This window comes from Mustela nivalis (assembly GCF_964662115.1).
Source record: "Mustela nivalis genome assembly, chromosome: 6".
Lineage (NCBI taxonomy): Eukaryota > Metazoa > Chordata > Mammalia > Carnivora > Mustelidae > Mustela > Mustela nivalis.
In genome coordinates, this window is record NC_139025.1 from 141,819,030 (window position 1) to 141,840,220 (window position 21,191).

General features: G+C 42.0%; 1 pseudogene across 1 annotated transcript in view; it reads right to left on the bottom strand.

Moving 5' to 3' along the window:
• The window catches only part of LOC309867659 (myocyte-specific enhancer factor 2A-like), a 682,021-nt pseudogene that overhangs the window by 272,272 nt on the left and 388,558 nt on the right, over positions 1 to 21,191 (bottom strand). The gene's annotated exons all lie outside the window — the stretch shown is intronic.

Genomic DNA, 21,191 nt, shown 5'->3' on the forward strand with positions numbered 1-21,191 from the left:
ACCAGAAAATTGATTAAAAAAAAAAAAAAGACTCGTGATCTGCTGGAACTATGAGAAGCATTTGTGAATCAAAACTCCATTTGTTCCTTGACCCTTGTAAGACTATTGTGACTAGTGCAAAGCAATGGTACACTGAGATCCCAAAAATTAATGGTACCTATAGCCAGTGTCCAGTGACCCTTGGAAGATGTGAGTAGCTCATTCTCCTTAGAGAAAAATAACCCTGCTACATAGTTGATGGGAAGTTAAATCAAAGATTCAATATGTGTATTTCTGATCTTTGTTTTTTTGTTTTTTTGTTTTTCCAAAACACCAAAGGTACCCATTCGAGAATCAGGCAGTGACATATGACATTATGGTCCAAATTAGGCCACTATTCTCTCCAAACCAGAAGTAATTTTTCAATTAAAAGAGCCATGGGAAGGGGATTTCCACTTTGGAGAAGATGGACTCTTCCCAATATTTTTCAATATGGACTCATCTCAATATTTCTTTCTGTTCCTCTTACCAAATACAATTAAAAATCTTGGGCAGGGGCACCTGAGTGGCTCAGTGGGTTAAAGCCTCTGCCTTTGGCTCAGGTCATGATCCCAGGGTCCTGGGATCGAGCTCCACATCAGGCTCTCTGCTCAGCATGAAACCTGCTTCCTCCTCTCTCTGCCTGCCTCTCTGCCTGCTTGTGATCTCTGTCTGTCAAATAAACAAATAAAATCTTTTTTAAAAAATCATGGGTGTCTTCTCTATTTAAAGGAGAAACAGAAAAGTCAACAAATACAATTGTAGACCTCAACACCCCTGTCAACACTGAATGATACTACTAAACAGAAAATCAGCTAGTATAGGGAATACAAGGTACCCTCAACCAATAGGATTTAACTGACATTTATAGAACTGCCCCCCCAACACGAATGGCAGAATACTCCTATTTGAGACACATATCAAGACAGACCACATTCTGGGCCATAAAACAAACCTCAACAAGTTTAGAACTGCAATGATACAGAGCGTGTTGTCTGACCACAACAGAATTAAACCCGAAATCACTAATGGAAAGATAACAGGAAAATCTTCAAATACTTAGAAACTAAAAACACACTTAAAAATATTAAATGAATCAAAGAGGATGTCTCAAGGGGAAAAAACAAACAAACATTAACCTGCATGAAATTATGGAAACCCATCTTTCCTTCTTTAAAGCTGTCTGGGGTATGAGAGGGAGCTGTCTCATCCTATCTTTCTGGAAGATTCCATGCCCAATAATCTTCAAATGGTAGAGACACCATGGTTCCAATACTAACCCTCAGTAAGCACTTTCTTCCACATGACCACATGCAATAATTACATCAATTATTTAAATCAGAATCCTAATTCTTAAAAGAAAAGAAATCTAATTCTCTTCAGCCACACCTCAGTCAGATAGACAATCTGACTGTCGCTTCTGTTCTATTCGTTTAGTTTATACTGCCTTCAAGACACTACTGGATCCCACACTGTAGACCACTGGGTAGAAGAATGCTTGGTGGCACACAGTGGAGCCCAGCTCTGCCTAAAGAGACTTGGTAACTTCCAGAACTGATGAGAACCTGGGCAACCAGGCTTTGAAACTCAGCTAGGATGAGGAGAGACCAGACGACAGGATGTATAGGCATTTCTTACACAGAACTGTCCTTCTAGGATATCTTCACCAGCAACGCTGTCACTAGAGCTCAACATCATCAGTGCAGGACTCTCGATGCTGCCATAGCACCGCCCCCCACCCCCGGCCCCAGAATAATGTTCCAACTCTCTCGATAGGACATGGCCACTTCTTAAAGAATAAAAGTTCCAGAGAAGAACATCCATCTGGCTCGCATGCCACCAAGTCAGGATTCACAACTGGATTTACTTGACTTCACCCTAAAATTAAGCTATCTGGTCTCCGAGGAATGGCCTTCAAAATCTGGGTAAGTTAGGGTGCCTGTGTAACTCAGTCAGTGGTCTTCGGCTCAGGTCATGATTCCAGTGTCCTGGGATGGAGCCTCACATTGGGCTTCCTGCTTGGTGGAAACCTGCTTCACCCTCTCCCTCTGCCTGCCAGTCCACCTACTTGGGCTCTCCCTCTGTCAAATAAATAAATAAAATCTTTAGAAAAAATAAATGATTTGGGTAAATTAGAAAATTGTTGTGGAGGTAGGGATGATGGGTGGGTGGAGGAGATGAAATTGATGGGCTAAAGAAATTGATGGATTAAAAATAATCTATTATTAAATTCTTTATTTGCCTCTACCTATTGATTGACAGAGGGGAAGGAACACCCAGGCCAAACTGATATATTTTATGGTGAAACTGACTGTATTACCTTACTGAAAAGACCAGGAGTAGATCTGACTTTAACTGATAATTAGTCAAGAGTTCAACAGTCCAGACTTTGGCTTTTGTCTACTTCTATCCCCGTGACTACTCCTCAAACTCAGTCTTCTACTCCACATGGTGACAAGAAGGCTGCTGCTGCTCTTCCGTCCTGGTCCTCTCAGCTTCAAGCCATGTAACAAGGGGAAGAAGGATCTCTTTCATATGAGTTCAGCAAACCCACACTGTTCCTCACTATGTCAGCCCGGGACACATTCCCTAAACCCTAGCTTATCACTACAATGAATATGATGTTCTGCATTGATTGGCCAGGCTGGTCTAAGGCCTAACTTTTGGAGGGGTCTAAAGCAAGATTTTACATAGAGGCCCATATAAAATACGTAAAATTATTTTGAAACTATAAATCAAATTATATTTTAAATAAAATACATTCTATGCTCTTAAAAATATACCTTCATAATAACCTGGGAGGAAGGTCTGCATTTAGAATTCTCAGACTCTGTAGATGGCCTGCTCTGGACTATAGCATCCTTGAAAAGGGAAGCCCGGGGGCACCTGGGTGGCTCAGTGGGTTAAGCCTCTGCCTTCAGCTCAGGTCATGATCCCAGGGTCCTTGGATCAAGCCCCACATCGGGCTCTTTGCTTGGCAGGGAGCCTGCTTCCCCTTCTCTCTGCCTGCCTCTCTGCCTACCTGTGATCTCTCTCTGTCAAATAAATAAATAAAATCTTTAAAAAAAAATGGAAGAGGGTAGCCCAAAGCCCGACGAGTTCTCTTTCCCTTCTTGACTCTGGCCTACAGCCTAAGGGGCCACATATGCACACATATGGTCCACACTGCCACAAACATCTAGCTATTACCCACCCAGGGGAGGACATACCCCCTGCCTAGTCTGCCCTCAGGATGGGGAAGAGGCCACCATGGGACTTGGAAGCAGGTAGAGATGTTTAGGCTGGTCATTTTCACATCCTGGTTACTTAGATCCAGAACATGGACCAGAATGGGAGGTGCGGGGTCCTGTGGGGTGTATCGACTGGGCCCAGGGTATGTTCCCCACTGTGCAGATGACTATGAAGCAGGATCCAAGACAGGAACCCACTTGCAGGGGTTGTTGAGCAGAGAGTCAGCTACTCCTCCTTCCCTTTGGCCAGGAGTGGCATCAGTACCAGGGGAAACACAGGGCCATTGAATGCAGATCTTGGAGGGGTCCTCCAGAAAGAAATTAGAGACAGTCCTTGGACTTTGCATGCATGGATATTTGGTGGCTAGAAAATGGTGAACGCCAACAGCATCCATGACATTAAGTATATTTTAACATCGAATAGGTGTTTCTGGTTCCCACTTTGTTGCTCTTCTGTGTCCACCATGGGTCAGTTTGGTTTCCTCCCAATTTAAATTTCACTGCTTTCCCCCCATTTTATCTTTTCCTGCCATTTCCTGCTGCTGCAGTGATTCCTGGCTGTGACCTGGACAGAGATTCCACTGGAATCTAATGGAACATTACCCCATGGAACATACACCCCATTGCCTCTCATGTGGACCATTGTAAATGCCTCCTTACGGGTCTGCTTCCCTGAATCCAGTTTTGTTCCCTCACCCTTACCCCTGACATCTACCTCTCACTGCTGCTGCATTCTATCAACAGACATTATCTGTCCTGTAGTCAGAGCCAGAATCTTTTAAAAATAGTTTTTAAAACCTAAATATTGCACCTGCTGCAAAGACCCCCAGCCCTCAGGAAAGCACTGCCGCTCAGTGTGGTTGGCAAAGGCTATGTGGTCTGGGCCAGGTTAGCCTCCCCTACAAACCCTCTCTCCACTTTGCCCCTTGGGCCTTTCCTCCCCTGTCATGGGGGATTTCTTTCACTTCTTCCGCTCTACCCCTCACCCCATGTAGCTCTCTCCCTCCTTGTCTGGACTCTCTTATCTCCATAGTTTCACAAAGAATTGTCCCTCTTTTGACTCCATTTATATCTCTCTCTTTACTTTCACTTTAATTAAATAGACACTTGACATCCCTTAGTGTTTTTTTTTTAAATTTCTTTTCAGCATAATAGTATTGTTTTTGCACCACACCCAGTACTTCATTCAATCCCTTCCCTCTCTAATACCCACCACCTGGTTGTCCCAACCCCCCGACCCCCACCCCTTCAAAACCCTCAGATTGTTTGGTTTAAGGCTATGGAGTTTCCATGTTTTCCTAAACCATCTTGTGTCTCAAAGTCTTTATTTTGAAAAGAGAAAAATTGGGGCCACTTGTGTAAGATATTTTTTTAAGATTTTTTTTATATTTATTTATTTGATAGAGAGTTCAAAAGTAGGCAGAGAGAGAAAGGGGGAAGCAGGCTTCCCACCAAGTAGACAGCCCAATGCAGGGCTCGATCCCAGGACCCTCTGATCATGATCTGAGCCACAGCCAGAGGCTGTAACCCACCGAGCCACCCAGGCACCCCTTGTGTAGGATTTAAGTGGGGATTTGAATAACCTGGTGGGGATACAGCCATTTTATTATTATATCACATGAGTTCCCATGAAGACATCAGAAATAGGCTGGCTGAGAATTGAAATCTTACAATGTGGTAAAGAGCATCATTTTATAATTATAGGGTAGTCATATATGTTCTTGCCCAATAAAAAACCAAAGTATGGGGGCGCCTGGGTGGCTCAGTGGGTTAAGCCGCTGCCTTCGGCTCGGGTCATGATCTCGGGGTCCTGGGATCGAGTCCCGCATCGGGATCTCTGCTCAGCAGGGAGCCTGCTTCCTCCTCTCTCTCTCTCTGCCTCTCTGCCCACTTGTGATTTCTCTCTGTCAAATAAATAAATAAAATCTTTAAAAAAAAAAAAACCAAAGTATGGGTTTTTTTAAAAAACATTTTTAAAAAAATTTACTTATTTGACAGAGAGAGACACAGCAAGAGAGGGAACACAAGCAGGGGGAGTGGGAGAGGGAGAAGCAGGCTTCCTGCTGAGCAGGGAACCTGATGTGGGGCTCCATCCCAGGACTCTGGGATCATGACCTGAGCTGAAAGCAGACTCTTAACAACTGAGCCACCCAGATGACCCAAACTAAAGTTATGCTTTAAAAAGAAACAGAAAATTAGTGAAAGGCAGTTCTGGAAGGCAAGAGGACCCAGAGCTGAAATCTTCCTGTGGGACATGAGGGGAATCCCAGTGATGCAGGGCCCCCAGCCTCCGAAGGGCTGGCTGAAGGCAAAGCAGAGCAGGCTGTGGTCTAGGGAAGCCCTCAGCATGACCCACAGCAGAGACCTATTGCAGAGAGCACTAGAGCCATGACCCAGAGCTTCCTTCCGTATTGTATCATGTCAGTGTTTCAACTTCCTTCTTTTCAATCTCTTTCCACCAAGTGTACATATGCATTAGTGTCCTCTGACTTTGTCCTGAGTCTGTGGCTTACAAAATATCAGAACAAGCTTGCTGGAGAATAAAAACCAAAGGAACAGATGTCAGTCAGGGGTCTTGGGGCGGAGCTTGGATAGCCTGGAGAGATTTTAATGAGCTGGTTTGTGAAATAGGGTGTTTTCAGTGGTGCCAAGGCTGCCTGTTTTCATGTGAGGCAGAGCCTTTTGCATCATATGCGTTGTATGGTTTTGGTTTTGAAATGCAAGTGTGGGAAATGGAGAGCTGGGGAGGGGTAGATTAGGGTCTCCTATGTGGCTGCTCTTGACTGTCAGACTTGTGTATGTTTTTGTAAGAGCCTTATTTTTATTTTTTGTAAGAGCCTTATTTTGGAAACAAGGTCTGCCCTGAGTATCCTGTGGGGACATCAAGTATGTCTCACATAGCACGATCGTCAGGTCCTCTTAGAAGTCATGGTGGTGGGGGCGCATGGATGGCTCAGTCCTTAAGCATCTGCCTTTGGCTCTGGTCAGGAGCCCATCATGATCCCAGGATATTGTGATCCAGCCCAGCTCTGGGCTCCCTGCTCAGCAGGAAGCCTATGTCTCCCTCCCCCACTCCCCCTGCTTGAGATCCTTCTCTTGCTGTCTCTCTCCACCAAATAAAGAAATAAAATCTTAAAAAAAAGAAAGAAAGAAAGAAAGAAAGAAAGAAAGAAAGAAAGAAAGAAAGAAAGAAAGAAAGAAAGGAGAGAAGTCCTGCAGATGGATAGTGGACAAATGTTGGAGGGTTTGCTAAGACAACAACTGCCACCAGGCTTTTGAATCTCGGGAGAACAGGCGGGGGCTTCACAGCTTTGCGGGGACCATAGCTGAAGCCAGATCACATCTGACTGCATATCCAGAGGCAGCCGGACCAGCGGCGGGGCCTCACCTGGGCTCATGCCGTGTTTTGAGCTTTCCTGTCTTTTTCACACCCCGTTCAGCCATGTTGCTGAGTCTGGTTACCTGGTCTTCTTCTGAATTTTGGGAGTTTGCCCAAAGCCTTGCAGATAACATTTCTTTTTACTTGAGTTAGCAAAGTTCTTTCGCTGTGGCTTGTAGCAATAAATTCCAGCAAATCACCTTTCTTTCGGCACTCATCTTTCACCTTTCCCTCCTTGGTTTCCAAACCGAATTCTCTCACCTGCGCCTAGAAATCTTCCCCTTCCTGCCTTTCCGGGAATCTTCTCACGTTGGATGTCCTCCTTCCCATAACTTTCTGCAGCAAAGATCCTGCTAGCCAGCACCTCCCCGCCCCAGCCCTTTCCTCTGACTTAGTCCCAGGATGCTCTCTGTCTCGCCCTCCACCCCTTGGGCTTCATTTCTCTGTCTTGGCTACTTCCTCCTCCTTGTTTACACCCCTGTCTGGGCCTCTTCCTTTTCTCATAAGCGTTCTTATTCATTATACAGTGGAACACACAAGGCACCTGTTCCAAGAGGGAGGATTTTGGCCAACTGCAGCTGTGCCCCAAGGATCGGCCTGAGGCTCACGGCTCTTCTCTTGATTAAAACACTCTGCGAAAGTACCAGGTCTCACCATGATGCCTCTTCACCCCTGGACCCAATCTCCCTCCTGTGTGTTTCGACACGCACACCATCCTTTCTACAAACATTGCGTGCATCACCATTCTCCCGATCCCTCCACAGCGAAGCCTGAGAAGCACCTCTGATCCTTTGCTACGTCTGACCCCCACCAAGTCCCGTGTGCAACCTGTCTTACCTCTGGCCCTTCCTTTCCATTCCCCTATCGCTCCCTGCATTCAGTCCATCTTCCCCTGACAACAGGGTCATTTCTGAGATAATTACCTTTCTTCTAATGACTTTTGTTCTCACCTTTCGCACACACATCCAGTAAAGATTAGTCATCAAAAATATAATGAACCTTATATGAATATTTAAGAATCAGGTACTCCTTTGGCTTGGGTGGGGTAAACCTTGCCCTTTTCTACGTTATCATGTTCTCAGCATGAATTACTTTAGAGAGATGCTGATCTCTGAGCATCCAATGTGAGCTGATCGTCCCTCTGATCTAACTGATGAGGTGTAACGGAGGGAATTTTCAGAAGATAAGAAGGTCAGCATTTTGTACCGTAAAGGACTTTGTCTTAGAGTGGAGGACTAAGATATTCTCTTTATAATTACAATACAGTTAGATTTTAGAACTGAACAGAACCTTTAAAAATTATTTAATCAACTTGGTAATAAATTAATTACATTAACTTATTAACTGACATGTAGAGAGGTGAAGTCATTGGTCTGAGACTTAGCTCTAGCCTAATTCCCCACAACTCAAATCCTTAAGCTCATATTCATATCTTTTTTTTCCCCCAATTGAGGTAAAAAACGCATGATATGGAATGTACCATTTTCATTCTTTTTAAGTTTGCTGTTTTGTATTACTAACTAAATTCACATAATTGTGCAAGAGATTGCTAGAAATTTTAATCTTGCAAATCTGAAACTCTATGCTCAGGGAAGAACAACCCCGTTCCTTCCACCCCTCAGCCCTGGGAGCCATGGTTCCACTTTCTGTTTGTAGGAATTTGACTGCTTTATTTTCTATTTTATTTTTATTATTATTTTAAGATTTTATTCATTTATTTCACAGACAGAGATCACAAGTAGGCAGAGAGGAGGAAGCATGCTCCCCGCTGAGCAGAAAGCCCAGTGTGGGGCTCGATCCCAGGACCCTTGGATTATGACCTGAGCCGAAAGGCAGAGGCTTCAACCTACTGAGCCACCCAGGTGCCCCTATTTTATATTATTTTTTCAACCACTTTAGAGATCTTATATAAGGGGACTCAGAAAATATGGTGTGTGTGTGTCTGTGTGTGTATGTGACTGGCTTATTTTGCATTAGGCAATATCCTTAAGTTTCATGCATATTGTAACGTGTGACAGAATTTCCTTCTTTTTAAAGAATAATATTACATTTTCTTTACTCATTCACACCACATTCTCTCAGCCCATCCATCCATCCATGGGCTCCTGGGAATAGGGCCCTATGAACCTAGAAATGCAGAAACCCCGTTCAGATCCTGATTTCAGTTTTCCACAATACAGAAGTGGGATTACTGAATCATAGAGTATTTTTTAATTTTTGGAGGAAACTTCGCACCATGTTCCACAGCAGCTGCACTGTTTCACATTCCCACCCATCTGCGCTCCAATTTGTTCACATCCCTCTACAGCCCTGCCCGCTACCAGAGACGTCTTCCTGACAGGAAGGGTAGGCTGATGCGGCAACCTTGGTAGTCGTCGTCTTTGAAGAAATTGCCACAGTTTTCTATCAACCACCACCCTGATCAACTTGCATCAATACTGAAACGAGACCCTCCTCCCAGCTAAAAGATTACAGCTTGCTAAATGCACAGATGACGGTTAGCAGTTTTCAGCAAGAAAATATTTTTTACTTTGGGTGCCTGGGGGACTCTGTTGGCAAAGCAATGGCCTTCAGCTCAGGTCATGATCCTAGAGTCCTGGGATCGAGTCCCGCATGGGGCTCCCCGATCCACGAGCAGTCCGCCTCTCCCTCTGTTCTTCTCCCCTCTCATGCTCTCTCTCACTCTTACTCTCTCTTTCAAATAAATAAATAAATCTTAACAAAACATATTTTTTAAACAAGGCTTAATTTTTATTTGTTTAGAGATAATGATATTGCCCACTCACAAGACTGCAGTGTCGTGGGATAAACACCTTTTATATGCACTGGGAAACGTGAAAAAAAAATGATTTCCAGAAAAAATATTAATTATTGAATTATGGGCTGTATGGTGACATTTGCATTATTGTGGTGGCCTGGAACTAAATCTGCCTGCCCTGGGCCCTGATGGCAGCACTTTCCCCCTCCTCCCTCCAGGAAGGCCCAAGAGTGGGAACAGCTCCCCCTGTTGTTAGGATCTGGGAGTCTCCCTCTGCTTTTTGCCTTGCTTTCTGCTTCCACAGCTCCAAGGAACAGAGCATCTATCTGATACATTGGGCAATTCTCCTTTTGTGTATATACGAGCTAGGTATATTTTGCATATTATACAAATTGTGTGAACATCATTTCTTTCTCTCTTTAAAATTGTTTTAAAAATTGGCAGCTTTCTTTACTGTTCTATTACTCTCTGTTACCGCCAAACTGACTAAAAGTGCCTTGTAAACTGCATGGGGGAGGTCTGTTTGCTTGCCATCTCTAAAAAACTTTCATTTTCGCTACATAAATTGAGAAATGTCGAAACATTTAGCAAACAGTATCTTAAACAAAAGGAAAACAAATTTTAAAAAGTTAACAAAAGGAGAAAAATTGTACTTTAAGCTCTGCTAAGATAATTAATGAATTTAAGGTTAGTCTAATCAAAATTTTATGAAGTTGGAATAGGGAATTGTTGTTTAGAGTTTTCTTTTCCCCAGTTTTTCAAATCAAAATTTATTCAAATACATATTAATTTACTTGTGCAGATGTCTAATACAAGCTTATGTCTATGAAAACAGCACACAAAAATGTTCATGCCATAGAAAAATGTTCTTAAAAAAAGAAAAATGTCGATTATTTTAAATGTTTGTATCCATGCTAAATTTTGATAATTGTTAAAGTAACTAGAGATCTTTAACTTAAATCTTTAACTTAATATTTTCTAGTTTTAGAGGGTCTGGTGAAAATAATACATCTGTAAAAATTACAGGAAATGACACTTTAATGGAAAAATACTATCTGAAAACTAAATCTACTTGAATAAAAGCAATTGAATAAAAAACTATCTAACTAACTATCTAAATAATACCTAAACCTAAAAAAAGATAAGTCCAAATAACTTAAAGACAGAAAACACATGCAGATGTTATGCTGTGGTTGTGGGAGTTCAGGACGGGCCTGTGGTGAGCTCAGTCAAATCCGCAGGGGTCCCTGGTGGTGTGGCCCAGCTGCCTGGGCCCTCAAGTCCTGGCTCTTCTCCTTCCTGGGGGTGCCGATGATCCAGGGGTTCTCTGACACTTCTGGGCCTCTGTGGGCAGCTGGTGGAGGAGCAGGAGTAAAAGGGCCACTTGGGAAAAGCTGGAAGTTGGACTCTGCTTTGGCCAACATTTGCCTGTTGTAATCACTTTCTTTCTTTAGCTCCTTGAGGCTTCTCTCAGTCAGCACAGCTGCCATCCAGCTTTCCTGAGCTCTCTTTGCATGGAAGAGGATCCCCTTTGATAGTGTATGGCATTTTCCTCCAATTGTCTCCTGGTGTCTTCAGCGATTTCCTTGTAGAAATCTCGAGTCTGAGACATGGCCTTGATGTTTCTACGTGTGCAGGAAAGATTCCACTTAATGTCTGCACACTGCTCTTCTGCCTCAGACCATTTTCTCTCAACGGGGCTGATGCGTTCTTGATATAATTGAGGCAGAGTTTGAAGCTTCTGTTTCAGCTGCTGAATCTCCTCTTCAAGCTGTGAATTTTCATGCTGCAAAGAGGCCTCCTTGGCTTGAAGATCTGTTATTTGTGCCATAAGCTCCTCATTCATTTGCTTTCCTTCCTGCAATTGTCTGGCTAGTTCCTGCTTTTTCGCTTCAGCACTTTGAAGGGACACGTTAGAATCAGCATCATCAGTGACACGCTTCAGATCACCCTCTGACCCGTGGATGGGGCCACTGTCATTTTCTGTTTCCCTCTTTTCCTCGATCTCACAGTTGACATGACCCAATGATCTCCAAGGTGAGTGGGCCCGGGGAAGGTCTTCAGCAGGTTTTCACCCACGGGTACTAACTGGCTGACTTTCTCGTTCAGGGCCTGTTGGAATCCTGCGTTTGACTGTCCTAGACTTTCTTTCTCCTGCTCCATTTCTTGGAGTCTCTGCTTCCATCTCAGTTTCCTGCGCGAGCCGTTCTGCACTCTGTAGATCAGGAGAGTTTCCATTCAAATCACCTAGGGTTTTCTTCCAAAGCTCTTCTCCATTCTTCTCTGAGGCTTTGAAGATGGGTCTGTCACCGGTCTCTTGAGATGATTTAGGAGGCTGGCCCTTCAGTAACTTTTTCAGAAAGTCAACAATATTCTGAAGAGACAGCCTACAGTGGTTTGTATTTATTGCTGATAAGCACGAGGATTTTAAGGTGCGAAGACTGGCCTCTGCCTCGGGCAGACCTCGGGCATCATCAGCTTGTGTCAGCGGTTCCATATTCTCACTGCCTTTTCCACAGACTTCAGCGTGGGCGAAACACCTTTTGCCTGACACCTTCAGCCTTCTCAAAATGTGTTGTTTCTTCACTGGTAAAACCAGTATCACAGTTTATACCAGGATCTCCCAGGGTAATCCACAGACCTGAAGCGTGCCTCTGGCTTTCAGAAATCACCAGCGGAGGGCCACACAGGTGGTCTAGGACCAACTGGAAAGTGGATCTATGGCATGCAGGAGGCCATCCATGGCTGTGGAGAGCTCCCCAGCTCTGCCTCCAAAGGCCAGTGTTCTCTGGGTCTCAACTGAAGGCTCAGAACCTTGGGGGGCACTCTACCTCTAAGGTAAACAGTTGCCTGACAACCAGAGCACAGCAGTTGCATTGGGGGTTGGGGAGGCCAGCCAGCTTCTAGAACACAGTTGCCCTCTAACTTTGCCCTGAAATAAAAAGTGATCTCACTTTTGGCTTCATGCTATGGTGCATTCACATCTTTTCTTATGCATAATTAAAGTAGAATCAAAGGAACATTTTCATGAGCAGTTGCTATATGCCAGGCATAAAGCTATAACCATCGTCTCATCTCATTTAAAACAACTTTATGTGATTATTACTATTATCATTATTGTTATTAATTTAATAACAGTAAAAGACAGTAAGATTCAGGGGATTAAATACTTTGCTGCAAAGGCCTTGATACCTAAGAGTTGTAGATTTGAGCTCCACTCTGTTGCAGGAGATGGGAAAGGCGGCCTAATCATGTAGAGATAAGAGTACAGACGCAGGTGTGCCAGGCTTACCACAGCGGTCCCGGATGACCAGGTTCCGGCCTTCCTTCAGGTGGATGGTGAGGAGGTAGGCAAAAGGACTGGGCAGGTTACTCAAGCCATCACTGGCTTCCCCAAACATCTACAAAGACAGAGAAGTAGGTTAAGTCTGCTATTTGGCGATCGAGGGAGAGAATTTCAGAGCTGAAGCAAAACTCACTACAGAGGCAAATCTTCAAGCTGCATCTCCCACCCCCCAAGCTTGATGGCCTGGCTACAATGATTTATTAGCACATCCTTCATGTTTCTCCCCAGTGGGATTTTTTACCAGAATTCCTGATCATATCTTTGCAATCTTAACTCTGTCCCAACATAATCACCCACGTGGTAAGCCAGTATCTGACATACCCTTAAGCTCAGTGATTTCTGGTAGGATTCTTTCTTCTGGAACTCAAAGGGCAGCCCAGAGGGAGGGAGTAGCACATGCGGATTCCACGTGTGTCCCACAGACATGGGTCCAGACTCAGATGCAAAGCGGCTTCCTTATTTTCTCCCCTTCCCACCAAACCTTTCCACCCTGGCACACCTCCTCTACATTTCTGTTCACGACCACTCCACCATCAACCCGGAGCCCACACATCCGTCGGGTACATACCCCTCCCATGTCCACATGTGACACACTTTGAGTGCTCTCCCTTTTACTAATTGTCCTCCATTCCCTGCCTCCACTGTGGTGTCTCCTCCACTTACCCTCAATCTTGCTTCCCCTCAACATGGCTCACTTCCATGTCCAGGAATTCATCAACTCCTACCGGCCACAAGGTCGACTCCATTTCTGAATATTTATTCAATGAATCCAACTAAAGTGTTGAACTAGAACTTTGCACTCTAGCTCAAATTTTTGTCTTTCCAAGGAGAAAGGACAGATAAAGTAATTTATCATTCACTTATTGGACATTCAATTAATCGATTTTGTCGCTGGGTCTCCCTTGACAGCCTTCTTTTGATAGTTTCCCCCATCCAGGTTTCAAAGCACTTCCGAATGGCTTTGTCTCCTTTACCATCCCACTCAACTGCCTAGCTGCTATTTTTAGAAAAATCGGTCCCAGTCTGACAGATCAATAGACCCTGAATTAATCTTTCCCAGCCCTAATGTGCAAGGCCTGCCTTTGTAGGTGGATCTGCTTCGGCGTGCTTTTTAAACAGGCAAAAAATACAGATCCACACATTTGCTAAGAAATCATGTTTACTCCAGTGTTTGTTTTTAAGGAACATCACTCACAGATTGTTATTCAAATTGTTGGGATGTCAGAGAAGTATTCAGATCGCCACTTTCACATAGCTTCTGTAAAAAAAGAAAAAAAATCTCGCTTTCAAAAGGCAAAATGGTATCAGCCTACAGGGATAGATAGCCTTTATCAGGTCATTCGCTTTGAGTCTGCCATCTGCATGGTCAATTTCAAGTGCGCAGGCTGCCTTCCCACAGACGTGGCCAGGGTTGGCGATAACAGTTGGATTCAGTAGAGGCCCTCTGGCTACAGCCTCTGCCAACTTAGTCCTCCATCGGAGGATGGACAAGGCTGACTCTGTTCTACCACCAGGCTGCTCTGCCATCTTTCATTAAACCAGGCTCTAGTGGGCAGGCAGCATGAAGTGGGAGCACCAGAGCCCTACCACCAGGTCCCTCCCACCACGGGCCTCCCTGGTCCTCTGCAACGAAAGAGACATGGGCATATCACATGGCAGAGACCTGGGCTCATCGCTCAGGAGAAAACATTTCAAAATGTGATCTGGAAGACCTTCCTCCCACCTTATCTTCCAGAGTCTGTACAATCCCCAAGCAAAAAAGTAAAAAATGGAATTATGAACGAAAGCTCAGAATGGGAGGGGTGTGGGTTTCCTAACTGAAGATACCTATGAAATGATCCCACAGGGTAGTTAGTGTGGGATACAGTAAACATATCCACTGCGCAGGTTTTAGATGCAGATTCAGGGTCCAGGAGAGCTCTCGGACTCCTTGAGGTGTTCTGGGCTGGAGATAAGGACAGCTGTCTGCACAGAAAGGCAGAGTGTAAGGGACATGAGTTAACGGTCTTCCCGTATTTTGGATATGTTCCTGCTGGGCTGGTGTCTTAGCCAGGGCTGATTTCTTGTGTGAGAAACATGGGATTTCTCCCTCCAAACAAGGCTGGGTAACTCCAAAGTTTCAAGAAAACTGAGGCAGGCAGTCAACCTGCAAAGACAGCTTTGATGACCATGAACCTCTGAGGGTAGACACTCTGAGGACCAGGAGCACTGTGGTCACTCACTGGGCCTTCCCATCCACAATGCTCATCAGGGACGGCCAATCACAAGTCAGAGATCCTGCCTTCCAAGACATGAACACACACACACACACACACACACACACACACACACGGCTTGTGTATGTGTGTGTCTCTCTCAAGTAGAGCTTCAGGCAGCAAGAGAATCTGGGTTCCCAAGCAGCAGCCCCCAGGAGATGGGGGGATGTGAGGGGTTACATACAAGCTGGGGTCCTCTAGTTCACCCCCTCTGCAGGCAGTGACATCATGAAATGCTACAACCAGGCAGCAATGGGCCCTGATCCCAGGATGTCCTGAAGCATCACACATCCTCCCCACTTAGAATGGAGGCCCCATGGCTCCTCATAGGAATCCCTGGTATCCCACAATCACGAGGATATATTGTTGATGTTCTCAACAAGCATAATCAAGCACTCTGTTTTTTATTTGACTTTTGAAAAGTTAACACACAAAAATTGTTGTGTACAGCATTACAATTTTAAGCCACGTATAGATTTGTGGGACCATGACAACAATCAGGACAGAACAGTTCTGTTCCCTGATAGCACTCATTCATTCAAGCCCACTGGGGTCCAGCCTGTCTTCCCCATGTAGTTTCACCTTTTCCAGAATATCCTGCACATGGATTCATACCGTATGCAAACCTGACATCTGACATATTTCACTCAACACAATGCCTTTGAAACCCATCCACATAGTCCTCTGCATAAGTCATTTAAATTAAACCTTTTTCATTGCTGAATCGTATTCCACTGAATACATGAGTCGTAATTTATCCAACAAGTGTGGGTTTCAAACATTTCAACCAAATGATTTCCAAGGACTCAGGGAAAGATAAATAATTTTGAATACCATGAGCACTAAACAGTTTACTATGACAGGGGCACTTTGGGGGTTCAGTAGGTTAAGTGTCCAGCTGTTGATTTCAGCTCAGGTCATGATCTCAGGGTTGTGAAACTGAGCCTCACATCAGGCTCTGAACAGGGCATGGAGTCTGTTTATGATTCTTTCTCTTCTTCTCCCTCTTTTCCATCCCACCTCACCACTTATGCATTCTCTCTCTCTCTCTTTCAAAAATAAAAGAAAAAAAGAAAGAAAAAAGAAAAACGTTTAATATGACAAAACAGTCTAATTACATAGAAACATTAAAAAAATATAGCACCAACATTTTAGCATAAAAACTAGTATAAGGTTAGCCAGCTCTCACACAACTCTCACTGCCTCTTTTTGGGTGAGTGGTTTTGTGCTTTTGGTTTGGTTTGGTTTTTAAAGACACAGACTTTGCATTGGTATTTCCTTTCTACCTAAATAGAAATTGGTGGGAAGGTAGTATATTTTGCATTCTCTTTAGTTGAGAGTCCTCTATCTGCAAGAATGCAGGTTTATTAAAATTCAACAGGATATGGGAAGAAATGAGCACGGACGGGCTAATGATATAAAAAAGAAAATCTCCCCTACTCACTCACCAAGGATCTTAAGAGAAAAACACAGATGAGAGTAAACATCTTTCTTTTGTGTACACAAAGCGTGATCTTGTACAAATACCTTGTTCCATATCCATGGATATGGAATGTAAGCTCACTAGAGTGGAATGTAAGCTCCATAAGGGCCAACAAATTCAGGTGGATTGCAATTTTCCCCCAATGATAAGTATTATAAACAATTAGGGTAATGCCTGGTACGTACAGATACTCAGTATTACCTAAATAACTTCTTCCCTTATAAATGTCAGTAAATTTTTTTCACTTAAGCTAGATTTTTAAAGCATAGTATCAAATATTTTATGCATTCATTTCTGCATACATAATATGTACTGATACATAGAGTCTGATGTGGAGCAGGTGAAGGGGAACAGAATTTTTCACCCCAAAAATCGATCTTTTGGGCATAAGGATTATTTTATTTTATTTAAGAAACAGCAGACACAAGAGAAGCTTTGAAAACCAAGTAGAAGTTACCCTTTTGTAAGAGATCTTTGGGTTTATAAGGGAAATTTCCCCTTGTAAGAGCATCTCTTTTTCAAGATGGGGAGGGTTCTGTCTCTAGAAACTCCTCAGTGGAGAAATCAAAGACTTAAATCTACATAACATTACCCTTATTTAGTGTGCTTTTCTCAGTAACCTCTCATAACTGGCGTTCTCACCCTCCACCAACATCTTTTTTTGTCTGTAGCTGAAGATAGTATTTAAGGTGCTAACTTGGGCCATTTTGGGGAGTTACTCAGTTTTCCTGGGTCTCTCCCATGTATACAGGACATACATTTTTAGACGAACAAGGGAAAAAACAAACCAAAATTGTCTTTTTATTACAGGAGGGTCCCAGCCAATAACCTAGGAGGGTAAAAGGAAAATTATTTTCCCGCATCTACGCAGGGATAATGTAAGGGCATAGGCCCCAGTAATAGTAGTTGAGTGTTCATGGAATTTGCATTCTGATGGACCAGCAGGCAAACAGAATATAAGTAAGCAAATAAGTAAGCAAACAGATGTAAAATAAAAATTGCAGAATAGGAATGATATTATAAGAAAATAAATGGGTGCTGTGATAGAGAATAATAGAAGAAACTACTCCCAGGCTTTTAACAAATCTTTATTTTTTTCTTTTCCCTTTCTTCCTGATCCTAGAATAATAAATAAAATCTCTCCCATTTTACTGAATCTTCTAAATAAGAGAGAATATTGTAAACAAAATTGCAGACTGGTTTCTTCACTATGGCATAGAATTTGTGACTCACAAAAACATTTTAACTATGAAGGATGTTAGTTCAGTCATATATTTCAGGCTTACTTAAAGAAAAAAAGACACATCTTAAAAATAATTGTATCCATGTGTACAATATGTTGATTCTCTTATTAGTTATAACAATGGTGTAAATAGAAAGATGGCAAATTCAAGAAATCATTCAAATTGGTATTTTTCTTCTTATTGGTCAGATTCTCAAAGTCATACTAACCTACCACACTTCCTTCATTCCTTTACAATTTGATGTTTATTACTTTGTAGTAGGAATCTTTTTGATACTGGCTCTTTCCCCAAAGCATAATACCCTTGTTATCCACCCAATTTGGTATATGTTTCAATATTGTGTTCCTTTTCAGTGCTGAGTAATGTTTTTTTAACCCTTCACCCATTGAAGGACAATAAGGATGTTTCCATTTTGCGATCATTACAAATACAGTTACTATAAACATTCAAGTACATGTTTTCATCTGGATGTAATTTTTCATCTCTCTGGGATAAATGTCCAAGGTTATGATTACTAGGTTCTATGAGAAGAGTATATTCAGTTTTTAAAGAAATTACTAAGATATTTTCCAGAGAGACTATCCCACTTTACATTACCACTAGCAAGATACAAAAGATCCAGTTTCTTGCATCCCAGCATTTGGATTGTCTTAATTTTAGCTGTCCTAATAGCCACATAGTGATATCTCGTTGTGGTTTTCATTTGCATTTCTTAAAGACTAATGATCCTGAATATATTTTCATGTGCTTGTTACCCATTGGTCTTTGATAACCTGTACTTTCCTGATGTTTCCCATTTTCCAGTTTTGTTGTTTCTGGTTTTGCCATTTTTTATGTATTGTATTTGTCAGAGAGAGAGCACAAGCAGGGGGAGCAGCAGCAGGTAGAGCAGGCAGAGGGAGAAGCAGGTTCCCTGCTCAGCAAGGAGCCTGATGTGGGTCTTGATCCCAGGACCCTGAGATCATGACCTGAGCCAAAGGCAGATGCCCAGGTGCCCCCTTTTTCTGTATTGTAGACATAATTTCTTTGCAAGATATTTCCTCTAATTTTGTGTTTTGTCTTTTTATCTTAAGGTATTTTAGAGGAAAAAAATTGGTCTTTGATGAAGTTCAATTTATTGTTCTATACTTTTGTGGGTTTATTTCTGGGTTCTCTATTCTATTCCTTTGATTGGTTGGTCTTCCACTCAACAAGTTCTATAGTCTTTTAAGGTTTACATTTCTTAATTTTTATTTTGATAAATTGCATATATTTTAAGTATATAACAGTTATTTCATATACTTTGCAAAATGATTGCCACAAGCAAATTATCAGATATCTGTCACCTCACGTACGTTCTCACAAAACACACATACATACACACACATACCTTTAAGATCTACTTAGCAAATTTCAATATAGTATGTATACAACACAGTATTAACTAGAGTTACCATGATATAAAATAGACTTTCAGAACTTCCTGTTTTGATTACTGTTTCCTTTGGTAGACATAGTAATTTCTACCACTTTTCCAAAATTGTTTAGCTATTATAACACCTGTTGCCTTTCCAAAGAAATTTTAGAATAAGCTTGCCAGTATCTACAAAAATCCACTAGAAATTTAATAAAAGTTGCATGAAACTTGCAGATCAACTAACTTGGGGAGAACTGACATATTTACTATGTTCATTCTTCCAATCTACAACCACTGTATGTGTCTCCATTTATTTAGTTCTTTAAAATTTTTTTTCCATAAACATTTTATAGTTTTTGGCATATAATTCCTGTACCTGGTTTATCATATTTATATCAAATATTTTACCATTTAATTATAAATGGTATTTTAAATTCCATTTTCATATGCTTATTGCTAATATATAGAAATGCAGTTTATTTTTTTTTTTAATTGATCTTGTATCCTAGCATTTGTTGAACTCACATAGTTCTATGAGTTTTGGAGGACTAAGTTTCTCACAATTTTCTACATAGACATGTCATCTGCTCATAGAGATAGCATTGTTTCTAACTTTCCAATTTGTGGGTCTAATTTCCTTTTCTTGCTTTATTGTGCTGGCTAGAATATCCAATACTATGTTGAATCAGAGTAGTAAGGGTAGAAATTTTGCCTTGTTCCAGATTTTAGGGGTGTATCATTCAGTTTTTCACCATTAGGTATGTTAGCTGCAGGTGTTTTAAAGATGATTTCATCAAATTTAGTTTTTTTTTCTATTCCTAGGTTTGTGGAGAGATTCAATCATCAATGAGTGAGGAATTTTATCAAAAGTTTTTCTTGTATTGATACAATCATATGACTCTAGCCTATTTTTTTTAGATTTTATTTGTTTATTTGACAGAGATCACAAGTAGGCAGAGAGTCAGGCAGAGAGAGACAGAGGGAAGCAGGCTCCCCGCTGAGCAGAGAGCCCGACGTGGGACTCGATCCCAGGACCCTGAGACCATGACCTTAGCAGAAGGCAGAGGCCTAACCCACTGAGCCACCCAGGCGTTCGAATCTAGGCTATTGATGTGATGGATCACAAGGACTGATTTTTTTTTTAAACTATTGAACTAGCTTTGCATTTAGTTGTGGCATATAATTTTTTAATTGCTGGCTTTGATTTGCTATTATCTTATTGAGTATTTTTGAGCTATGTTCATTAGAGATCATCACCTGTAATGTTTTGGTTGTTTTTTGTTTGTTTTCACTGTTTTGTCCAGTTTTGGGTATTTTTACTGAATGATCAATTCAGGATTTAATGATCTAATCCACTAACTCATGAAATAAAAAGCTAAGCCCTGGCACTCTGCCCCACAACTGCCCCATCCCAGAGAATCCTGAGGAGGCTGGACAAGTCAGAAGCATAGCTTCTGGCTGGGTTTGCAAACAATGTTGCCAAATTCAGATAAATTGGATTTGTTCTAGAGTTTTACACCTATGAACTCAATTTCTTTAACAATTATAGCTCCAATCAGATTATTTTATATTGGGTGTTATTTTTTTCTTTGTGTTTCATCTTTTTTAGTTGTTTCAGTAGAAGGCTTCATTTGATACCACTTATTCCTCCATTGCTCTAAACAGAGATCTTTTGAAAATAATGCAAGTCACATTTTAAAAAATTGTCTAGAAAGAAGGCAGCAAGTCTCTGCATAATTGAGACCTCAAGAAATAAACCAGATAAAACACTAGGGCGTGGGTGCCTCTCTGGACAACACAGAAATTGTTAACAAAAAATGTTTGGAAACTGCTAAAATGAATTTTGCTAAGCAGTGCAAAAATCCAGGTGAAAAATAAACTCAATTATGATACTGAATAATTATAATAAAATATATCCACAGATATCTTAAAGACTAATTGCTGTTTTCTGGGCAGTTCCTGTAAATATGCATTAGGTCTGAAGCTAACTAATACCTATGTATATCTTACAACATTTATTTTGGAAGGCCCTCACAGGCAAAAGATGGGTGCCCTGAACCAGTGCAAGAACAGGTCCTAATT